Here is a 12,119-nt window from a genome sequence, read left to right on the forward strand (position 1 = left end):
GCGGGAGCGCCGTCACAGGTGCAGAGCGCTCTGATTGGCTGGGGTGAGGCGTCGGGGAGCGTGCTGTCACGTGGCCTTCCACGCGATTCCTGTACATTATTGCGTAATGTGTGTCAAAGCGGGTAGAGGAAAAGAGGTCTGGAGAGTTGTTCAGGTTCTTTCGTGGTTCACACGCGTGAAAGGCCGCCTCTGGGTCAGGCCCTGTGAGAGGTGTTGGGTGGGGGAAGGAGTGAGGAGCGCGGCAAACAAGATCTTTTCCCTCAAGAGGTTTACAGTCTATTGGGGAGCGTTTGAGGGGAAAGATGACATAACACGTGCATAACGGGGAGGAGTCGTTACTTTCTCGTTTCCCCCCATTCTTAAGTTACACTTGCTATAGTTGCAAAGAACGTGGGTTTTTTAAATGCAATATGCAGTATGTTAGAAAGAAAACCTACAATAAGAAGCTGAGATTTAAAATAATGTCCCTGACAAAATAAAACATAACGTCCTTGAATAAAATCTTATAGATGTCCTCATAAACGTCATGTCCTTTTTGTTAGTTTTATTCCTGGGAATTATTTGTAGCTATTACGGAAACTTGCATCTTTTAACTGGTTACTACTGGTGTATACAGAAGGTTTTGGGTTCAGTGTTGATTTTGTGTACTTAGTGCCCATTGATTTTCTTGGATGTTCTAGTTATATATGCTTCACAGAGAAATCCCCTTCCGGTTCAGTTTATTAAGCATGTATATACATGTTGATATATGGGGTGTTTTTTTTTAAACTATATTTTATTTTTGAAAGAGAGAGAGGGTCAAAGGGTCTGAAGCGGGCTCTGCACCGAAAGTAGAGAGCGTGTTGTGGGGCTGGGACTCACAAACCGCAAGATCACAACTTGAGCAGAGGTCTGAGCGCTCAACCTACTGAGCCAACGAGGCGCCGTGATACATATGTTTTTAAATCAAGCATAGGAGTTGAAAACTTATTAAATGCTTTCTGTGGATTGTTTCAGGTGATCATATGGCTTTATTCTTTAATTTGCTAATATACATGATATTGTTGCGGGGGGGAGGCGCCTGGGTGGCTCAGCAGATTTGAAGAGCCAAAAATTAAGTCCTCCATTAAGAGCAACCTCGGGCTGCACGTAGCCCCAATTCCAGTTCCAGGAAAAGCCTCAGATTGTTCAAGGCTAAAGCCATCCTCGGACCGCCCTCAGATCAGCTAATCAAAAAACATGCCTATGGTCTGAGTCAAGGCTGGGAACTGTAGACAGTTATTTTATACAAACTAGCCAATTTCTCACCCCTTGCCTGCACCCCACGTGGGCCCTTTGAACTCACTTCATAACTGGTCATTTTCAGAGGATTCTCAAAAGTCATGATTGGGTCCCACCAAAAGTAATGAACACCTCACAGATACTGAATGGTCAAAGCTGTTACCATGGGTGCTGCTGTACAATTGTAATTGGTGCTTATGTGATGATGCTATATGTACTGTAACACCCCCATCCCTTACTCCTTAAAAACCCTGTTCGCTATTGTTCTTCACTCCACCTTGCTGCGCAGGTAGGCGGGTGAGCCCCGGCTCAAGCTTGTAATAAAGACCCTTTTGTACTTGCATCGGTGTCGGCTCCTTAGGGGTCTCAGGGGACTCGCGATTCGGGCACAACAGATTAAACCTCCAACTTCAGCTCAGGTCGTGATCTCAGTCGATGGGTTCAAGCCCCACATCGGGCTCTGTGCTGACAGCTCAGAACCTGGAGCCCGCTTCAGATTCTGTGTCTAAATTATACCTCAAAAAAGTTGATTTAAAACCCAAAAACTTTATTGGCATAAAATAATATTTGCTTATATTTAAAAATATACGTATTCTAATATTGCCTCCCCTTTTCATTCCTGTTATTACTTACACATTTTGTGTTTCTTCCCGTTAATATTTGCCAAATTTTATTTTATTGATCTTTTAAAAAAATAGGTTTGCATTTCATTGGTGAAATGTACAGTTTCCCTTTTCATTTTAATTTCAACTTTAAGTTAATGAACACCATCTTTCTGCTTATTAGAGGCTATTTTGTGTTTTTTTCCCCTAGTTTCCTGATTAAAAGCTTCATTCAGTTATTTTCTATTTATATTTACTATCTTTAGGTTTCTTATTTTTCCTTTTTCTGCTTTAGTAAGATTGACCAGTATTTTTTACTATACCTTTTCTTTTGTTGGTTTCAAGTTATACATTCTATTTTACTTCATTCAGTGGCTACTCATAAATGTTTAAGATACTTGCATTAAAATGTATTTTATAACAATATGGTATATATTATTATTGTATATGTTACTAAGTAACATACACACTCTTCCCAAATAGACTAGAAGTTTAGAAAATTATTGCTTTCTCCCACTTAGTTTCCCAACTCATTCCTTCACCACCCCACTTCTGTCTAGCATGGTGGCATCATCTGGGATTTTAGTTCTAGGTTGCTTTGTTATACTAATGTTGAGACATGATTGAAGACTAGCTGAAGACTATATCTAAAGCATACAATTTGATGAGCTTTGGCATGTGTGTACAACTGTGAAGCTACCATCCCCATCAAGATAATGAACATATCCATCCCTAATTCCTCACCACCCCCTTAGGCTGCTTGAAGTTGCCAGAGGTTCACTGATGCTCTGTTTGTTTTTGCCGTCAGTCTTTTTTCTCTGATTTTCATTTTTGCAATTTCTGTTGCTATTTCTTCATGTTTGTTAATCTTTTCTTCTGTAATGTCTAATCTGCTATTAATCCCATCCAGGGTGGGAGTTTTTTGTTTTTTGTTTTTGTTTGTTTTTGGTATCAGATCATTTAGTTTTCATCTCTAGAATTTGATTTGAATCCTTCTTATATCTTCCACATTTCTACTTAACATGGTCTATCTTTCCTCTATCTTTAATGTGGAATGTGGTTATAATATGGACTATAGTTATAACAACTCTTTTCTTTTTCATTTTTTTAATGTTTTATTTATTTCTGAGAGAGAGAGAGAGAGACAGCGTGAGCAGGGGAGGGTCAGAGAGAGAAGGAGATAGAGAATCTGAAACAGGCTCCAGGCTCTGAGCTAGCTGTCAGCACAGAGCCCGACGTGGGGCTTGAACCCACGAACCATGAGATCATGACCTGAGCTGAAGTCGGATGCCTAACTGACTGAGCCCCCAGGCGCCCCACCAACTTTTAAATGTCCTTGTGTACTTATTCCATCATCTGTGTCATTTCTGGGTCTGTTTCTACTGGTTGATTTTTCTCCTTATTATGGGTTGTATTGCCCTGCATCTTTGCAAGCCTAGTGACATTTGATTGGCTTACGGTTGTAAATTTTATCCTTTAGAATGCTGCATGTTTTTGTGTTCTTATAAATGTTCTTGTGCTTTTTCTGGGACAGGGTTGTTATTTGGAAACAGTTCAATGTAGTTTTTTCTCCTTTTGAGGCTTACTTTTCTGCTTGGTTATTTGGAACCAGAGCAACCTTTAGGGCTAATTTTCTCCTCTTCAGATATAATACCCTTCTTAGTACTCTCCCTGCCTGACAACCCATGAATTTGGAAGCTTTTTTCACTTTGGCTGAAGGGAACACAAACAATTTCTAGCCCTGTGTGAATTTCAAGGATTGTTCCTTCTAATCCTTTCAGGTTGTTCTTTCCCTGGCACTGTGTAGTTTCCTCCCACACATGCACTGATCGGTATTCAGCTGGAGCTTCAAGGGAGGTCCTGAACAGATTTCCAGAGCTCTTTCTTTGTGCTGTTATCTATTTTCTGGTACTCTGCCCTGCAAACTCTAGTCACTGTGGCCTACCTAGCCGCCCACTCCATCTCCTCAACCTACGGAGACCACAGGGCTCTGCCTCGGTTGCCCTTCTTGCTGCCTTCGGGGTACTCTCTCCAGGCCCCAACCTGGGGCAATCACAGGGCTCACCTTGTTTGTTCCTGTTCTTTCAGGGGTTCCTCACCTCTGCTCCCTGATGTCCAGTGTCTGAAAACACTGCTTTATAAATTGGATCAGACTTTTGGTTGTTTAAGCCCGCTGGATAAGCACATTCCCTGTTACTCCATCTTGGCCAAGATTGCCGTATCTTATTTTAAACATTTAAAACAATATTTAGATCCGTCTGCTAAATTTTTAGATTTGTGATCAGGACACGTCTCTCTGAGGCGATGCCATTTAAAATGGAAAAAAAAAAAGCCAAAGAATAGAGCTAGTCGTGTGAAGAGTCACAAGGAGAGCATTCTAGACAGAGGGAGAAGCATATGTAATGGCCTCAGACAATAAATGGCGTGGTGTACTGGTGGCTGTTGCAGCAGCGTGTCCACTCAGGCGGGGAAGGTGCGAGCTGAGGATGAAGGGATCAGCAGGGATTTGCGCACGGCAATGTCAAGGGTTCAAGTATTACTAAGAGCATGGGTGGCCATTGAAAGATCCTTTTATGAAGTGTCGTGATACGGTTTACAGCCGAAGAAGATCCGTCTTGGTGCTATTTGGAGACTAGGTTCAGGACAGCGAGAGTGGGCCCAGGGATACTAGGTAGGAAGTCCCCTGAGTCCGTGTGAGAGATGATGGTGACCTAGAGCAGAAGAGAAGCAGGAGAAATGATGGCTTCAAATTGTACTTTGGGGAAAAAAGAACTAACGGATGGGTTGGATGTAGAAATGAGAGAAAGGGAGGGATCCTAGGGTTTTGGCTTGGGTAACCCGGTGGCAAGTCGTGTCTTTTTTCTAAAATAGCAAGGACTGGGGGAGGGGCGACAGTGCCAGTGGCAAAGAGGGTCCGACGCTCCTCATAATCGCTATTAGCTGCTCCTCTCCTTTGATACAACTGATTTTTTTANCCGACTGAGCCACCCAGGTGCCCCACAACTGATTTTTTTAAAAAAATCTTATTTAAGGGGTGCCCGGAGTGCTCACTCAGTTAAGCGTCCAACTACGGCTCAGGTCATGACCTCGCAGTTTGCAAGTTCAAGCCCCATGTCGGGCTCTGTGCTGACAGCTCAGAGCCTGGAGCTGCTTCAGATTCTCTGTCTCCCTCCCTCTCTGCCCCTCGCCTGCTCATACTGTCTTTCTCTCTCTCAAAAATAAATAAACATTTAAAAAAATAATAAAAATCTTACTTAAATAAACTCCTATGTAAATGGAACAATTTTTCCCTCTTTCCAACCAGATTGATCTTCCTTTTCAGAAATTCTAGACGGTGGTAGGTTTGGGCTGGCAGGGGGATCAGAATTTCAGTTACGGTTACGTTAATTTTGAAATGCCTCTTATACATTCAAGTGAAGATGTCAAGTAGGCATTTGGCTGTCTACATCTGGGGTTCTGGGCTAGAGACAAGATTTGGGAGCAATTTATACTTAAAGATGGTATTTATATTCATAGAAATGGATTAGATCACCTAGGCTGAGAGTGAAGAACGGAAAAAAAAAAATTCTAGGATGGAGTCCTGAATAACACCAGCATTTAGAAGTCAGTTAAAAAAAGAAAAACCCAGCAAAGGTGACTAAAAAGGAATGTCTGGAGAAGCAAGGAGAAAACCAGGGAAACCAAAACAAGAGAGTATTTACAAGAGGAAGTGCTTCATTTATTCAATAAATATATATGAAAAGTCTGCGGAGTACCAAGCTCAGTTTGAGGCCCAATACCGCCTTAAACAGAGCAAAGCTTGTAACAAAGCAAGGAATGCAGACCATGAAGAAAGAAACAATCTTCTATATAAGCAGATGTCTGAACGTATTATTGGACAAAAAGTCCAGTGAAGATAAATATTGCAGGCTAAGGGAATGGGGGACTGATTGAAGGTGCAATTTAGGGTGGTCCAAAAAGGCCCTATTTGAGGAAATGAAATTTAAGCAAACAGCAGAAGGATATAAGGAGGCAAAGAGAATTCCAAGCAGAGGGAATAGCAAGTGCATAGACCCCAAGGTGGGCACATATCAGGTATGTGTGACGAACAGCAAAGGAGTCTGGTTGCCGTGAAGGAAGCAGGTGGGAAAACAGAGAGGGTAATAGAGAGGGAGTTTGGAAGGAACCACACAGGGCTTAAAGGCCACCGTAAAGACTTTAGATTTCACCTAAGTGGGTGAGAAGCCTTTGGAGATTTGAGTGACTTCTACTAATTTTTTAAAAATATGAAATATGAAGTCATTGTAAGCTAAGTGAGTGTGATGGAATCACCAAGAACACACAGCATTTTCAGAAAATGCCTTTCCTAATGCTACTTCTTTCCAGATGCTAGTTTAGGTTAAGGTCCTGACATTGTTCAGCGTGCATCCTCCAACCTGTGCTGATATAATAGTAATAGTAGCTGATGTCCACCGAAAGCTGCCGTGTCAGACTCTCTGCTGAGCATTGCATGAGGCTCATCTTATTTCTCCTCCTCACAGCAATCCTATGAAACAGATTATAGAAGTATCTCCATTTTGCAGAGCAGGAAATTGAGGCTTAGAGTAGTAAAGTCACAGCACGGCCCACGCAGCCCATGAGTGCGCCTCTGACCTCTATGAGATTCCCTCCTTTGGGACTCTTACTCCAGGCTGTTCATTATTGATACTCAAGGACTTTCATTACATAATGTTTGCCAAAGAGGGATTTCCGAGTTCCCCATCATGTCTAGATCTGCCTGAATGCATCACCGTACTCTTGAATAACTCAGCCCGAAGTCCAGCTGATCCCTCTGCTGGCTCAGTCAGGTCATGCAAATTCTGCCTCGTGTCTCCCTGCAATGTCTCTCCCACTTGCTGTTTGCTTCCCATTTCTGCTACCCTGTAGCCTAGTTTTGGTGCTTGTTCCTTTTTGGGCTCCTGCAACGAGCTCTCACATGGGAGAGGTTGTCTCTCCTCCTGTGGCCAGAATAACTTGGCTGAAACACAAGTCTAATCTTGGTCTTGTGCTTAGAAATCCTTGTGTGGGGGCGCCTGGGTGGCTTAGTCGGTTAAGCGTCCGACTTTCGCTTAGGTCATGATCTCGCGGTTCATGGGTTTGAGCCCCGCGTCGGGCTCTGTGCTGACTGCCGGCTCAGAGCCTGGAGCCTGTTTCAGAGTCTGTGACTCCCTCTCTCTCTCTGACCCTCCCCTGCTCACGCTGTCTCTCTCTCTCTCTCCTAGAAATAAATAAAACATTAAAAAAAAAAAAAGAAAGAAATCCTTGTGTGGTCCGCAGCCTGTGGAAGTAAGCTCAGACCTGGTATGCTGGCCCCCCTGGTCTGACCTCTGCCTACCTTTCTAGCCCTGCTGCTGACTCTGCCCTTTGTGAAGTCGTGTTCCAGGCAGCAGACCCCACTCTTCTCTCTGCCTCCTGCTCCGTTCCTGCTGTGAGAAATTCTGCCCGGATCACATTTAAGACTTAGCTCAGGGGTTACCTTTCCTTGAAGAGATCTCTGACAAGCACTCCTAATGAGTAATTGACCCTCTCTCGTTTTGTTCCACCGCCATTCCTGGCATGGCCCTAATATAAGTCCTGTCACACCGCCACAGTTAAAGACCATATGCCTGTCTCTTCCCCACCCCAACACACACACACACACACACACACACACACACACACACACACACGGCCGCATCTCAACTGTAAACTCGTTGGCAGCCCCTTATGGGGCTGTGATTCATTAAATTCCTTTCATCTTAAATCTCGAGACAGCAGAGTGTCTAGAACAGAATAAGTGCTCAATAAATGTGCATGGACTAAGTGAATGAATTCAGGGAAGAGAGAAGAAAAGATGAAGAAAAGGGAGGAAGACCCTAAAACAGTTTGTAAGTAATTAGACAAAACTCCACACTGATTATCTCTGTGTATAAGGCATCCACTCATAATTGGGGCAGGAGTATGGAATTAACAATTCTATGAGAGAGCCTCACCCCAAACGCCGACACGATGGTCAAGGCTGCTGTTTTTCAACTCTAGCTTTTGAGACCCCACAAATGACCCCTCTTTTGTTTGAGCTGTTTCCTTTTATGCAGTGTTCAGGCTTTCTTATTCTAGCTCCCTCCCCTGCCTTCTGGGGGTGAGGTCATTGGATGACATACTTGTTCTGGCTCACTTCCCTCTCTTGGGTCCCATCTGTGATCTGTGCCAGGGGAGGAGGCTTCTAGGAGATGCTTGGGGCTGAGGAGCAATCGCCTGGCTTAATCATCAAGAGCTAGTGCCCAAGTCCCTGGTAAAATGCAGAAAGACATGCCTTCTATTATTGTCCTCCCTTTGGGCTAAAGAATACTGATCGACCACTGGAATCTGTTCTCTTGGTCATTTTGGGGGGCTGTGAATGTTGTTCTGGCTCCCAAATGTGCTAACATTAAAACGAAAAGAGAAACAAAAGTAAAAACTAGAGAAAGGGCGCATGAAAGAGAAGCAAGCTTACTTCATCTTTGGCTCTGTAACTCACAAAGAAATTATAGTTGAACTAGCAGTTAGTAAGGGCTCCCAGGGCTTCAATTGCTCATAATTAACTTGATTAACTGCTCAGGATTGAGACAGAATGAGAGCAGGTGTACATTTGGGGGCTTTGTATCTGGCTAAAGATGCAGGCCTGACAAAACACCTGTCACTCCTTCTCTGTGCCTCTCTCCTTCCTCCAGGGATATCCCAGAAACTGGGTAAATTGTGGCGTAGTTGTATCTTTCGTCCAGCAACTTTTTCTACATTGTAGAAATATGAGAGGGTATTGGGGCGCCTGGGTGGCTTAGTCGGTTAAGCGTCCGACTTTCGCTTGGGTCATGATGTCGCGNAGATATAAATGAATGACAACCCAACCCAGAGATAACCCTTGCCAGTTTTTTGTCGTTTCCATCAACTCTTCTAAATGCATTTCCCATATTTGAGACCTTGGTGTGATGCAATTTTATGTTCGGCTCTTTTTTTCCTGTACATTGTCCTTGGATGGACCTCCGTGGGAAACTGTCATTAGAAAACTAACTCAGGTGGACGCCGCCCACTGTTGGTGAGGGTTGGCCTCAGGATGAGGCCGCGGACATCATCGAATTCAGCAGCCTTCACTGCAGTTCACTTTGAAGCCGGAGACGGCAGGCTCTTGGGTTAAAGCTGCCTCAAGTACATAGAATGTTCAGCACATTTTCCCAATCTTTTACTTATTATATACTTACCACTGTTTCTGGCAGTACAACTTTTTAAATTTTTTTGGCATCATGCACTCTACATTTGCATCTCCTTTCTTTAAGGCATTTTCTTAATGAAACAATTTATTCCTCAATATGAAAGTGCTTCCAGATTGGAAACATTTCTAGTTTCCAGTATAGGGTGCCTAGAATCTCCCCCTCTTTTTTTAGTTCCTTGCTTCAATTTAGATTTTTTAAAACTTATAATTCGTTGAATGTTGTTTTGAAGATGCAGAAGATGGGGAAGAAAACAAAGCTAAAAGGTAGCACCGGGGAAGGAAAGCTGAACACAGCTTAGATAAGAAACATGGTATCTATTTTAAAGTCACACCTCATAGATTCTTCCTGGAAGTCAAGATCAGAGAGGAGAAGTGGAAATGTGACGTTATCTGTGTGCTTTAAAAAGACCTATGTTAAGCAGGATTCGTGTGCATGCATGCCCGTGTGCCTGCAATGAAATCGTGTTTTAAAGAGGATTCAGCTGTATTATATTTATAACCACAGGGCTTCTACCAGCATGTCGGCTGGTGGTGGTTCACCTCTCTTTGTGTCCTAATTCGGTTCTAAAGTGTGCAGCTTTAGTGGACGAGCAGTGCACTCTCCCTCCACCCCGAATGACCCGCAGTTCTGGCTGTGGCTTCCTTCAAGTCCTGCTCTGGTCCCACACAGGCCTATGTTCTGACATGTTTGTCTCTGGTTGCCGCAGAAAGATTGAAGTATAGGGGATTCAGACCCTGCCATCACTGTGAAAATTAATCCCCACTTGGGGGTCCTGTCCTATCCAGAGAAACGGACAGCTGGAGCTTGACCAGATCTGAATCTGAGGCTCATTTGCAAATATCAACTCAACGGCTACCCAGGGAAACAAAAAAGTAACGAGGTAGTACTTCTTAAACCTTCGAGAGCTTCAGAAGCACTTGAAGAAGGCGGTTAAAATGCAGATTTTCAGGCTCCCCCCAGAGTTTCTGATCTTAGCTTGTATAGGAGCCAGAGAATCTGCATTTTAAGCAAGCACTTTAAGGTGATTCCCATGCTGAAAGTTCGAGAACCACACTTAGCAGAACACCAGGATTCTGATGTCATGCCCCTCTACCACCAACAATACGGTAAAATAATACCACTGTTCTGACTTCTTTGCAGTGGCCATCATTGGGTGTACCCTCAAAGTTTCTCTTCACCCTCCATCGGCTTGCTAATAACTTGCACGTTGGGGAGGGACGCACCTAGTGAAGTAATCCAGTTTAGTACCTCCTTAGAGATGGCTGGGAGCCCCACCCATTCAGGAAGATGCCGGCTCCGCCAAGTGTTACTCTCTACCCATCTAGCCGGAAGGTAGACGTGTAGACTGCTACACGCGACACAAATTCCCAGGATGCTGGATGAGGCCCCTGCATTCTATGACTTGCTCTGGCACAAGCTCTTCCTCAAGTCCCCTGAAATCTTGTCGATTCGAGCACATGCTCGAAGCTCACTTCTTCAGTGCCCATTCACTTTCCACTTAAAAAAAAATTTATAATGTTTTTTATTTATTTCTGAGAGAGAGAGAGAGAGAGTGTGTGTGAGCAGGGGAGGGTCAGAGAGAGAGGGAGACACAGAATCTGAAACAGGCTCCAGGCCCTGAGCTGACTGTCAGCACAGAGCCCGACGCGGGGCTCGAATCCACGAACAGTGAGATCATGACCTGAGCTGAAGCCGGACGTGTAACCGCTGAGCCCCCAGGCGCCCCTCACTTTCCACTTTTGTGCACATGCAGGCTCTCTTTGCTTAGTCCGACTCTTAAAAGTTGCCCACATTTTGCATCAAATACCACTGTTCTGTACCCTTAGGTACTAAACACTGTTCAAACTCTTCTGTGCACTGTGAGCACCTGCCCATGCACACAGTCACACACACAGACGGTAAATGGCAGAGCATAATACAAATGCATTATCCTATCAGCTCAGGTGTCCATAAGTTACTATGCCCTGGAGACAGGGGTCTTGGCATCAAGGTGTCTGGAGTTAGTCGTCTACGTGACGCCCCCCCGCCCCTTAGATGTTATCTATTGTGCTGGAAGACTCCAAAGAAATCATCAACTCCTTGACCTTTACAAGGAGGTCTAGATGTTCCTTTTTATGATGCAAAGGGCATATGCTGGCAGTCAAAAGACCTCAGTTCAAATCCTACCTCTGCCATTTATTACTTACCTAATCTTAGAAAAGTTAATTCAATTCTTTGGGCCTGAGCTTCCTTATTAAGATTAAATAAGAAAGCTTGTAAAACATCTAGGACTGTCCTTACAACCTGATAGGGAATGTTAGGTACCTGCTTTATTCTTATTTTCTATTTTTATTTTATTTTTTCTTTATAAAAGGAAATAGTCCTCCAAATTTCTCTCACATAGCACATTAGTCAGGGTTCTTAATTGCAGGTATCAGAAATAATTTCTGGCTGAACTACAAAGAGGGAATTTATGAAAGTATGGCTCACAGAAATGCCAAGAAGGCTGAAGAGCCAGGTGCAGAAATGGGCTGGAACCCAGAGAGGTCCGCACGAGCAAGACCACAGCCAAAGTCACACCTCAGAGCAGCCTGAGCACTGGATGCTCCTGTCCCCGCGGCGGGGGGGGGAGACCTGATTCTGATTCTCTGCTGTCTCTGCTTCTTTTATCCCTTACTCCAGAATCAGAAAGCTCTGAGTGAGAGAGTCCCTGTCCAGGGAGAAGGCTCTAGATTTTCTAGCTTCTACGGCTGGAGTTTTTAAAAAATAACGATGTAGGCAGGCCCAGCCTGAGGACCCAGAGGGGGTCCCAAAGACCAGCTAAGAGTGTCCTTGGCTTTGCACAGGATAGACAGCAAATGTGGGCTGTGAGGAGGTGAGAACAGAGTTTATTGGCAACATAGAAAGGGTAGATACTCTTTCTGGTAGACTCAGAAAGGAAAAGAATGAGTCTTATCTTTGCTTGAGGGTCTCAAGTACGTGTTCTTTCATGCATCCAGGAACCAGTCAAAACAAGGACCACTACTCAGGTGTC

This window comes from Crocuta crocuta, unplaced genomic scaffold (assembly GCF_008692635.1).
Source record: "Crocuta crocuta isolate KB4526 unplaced genomic scaffold, BGI_CrCroc_1.0 scaffold243, whole genome shotgun sequence".
In the NCBI taxonomy this organism is placed as follows: domain Eukaryota; kingdom Metazoa; phylum Chordata; class Mammalia; order Carnivora; family Hyaenidae; genus Crocuta; species Crocuta crocuta.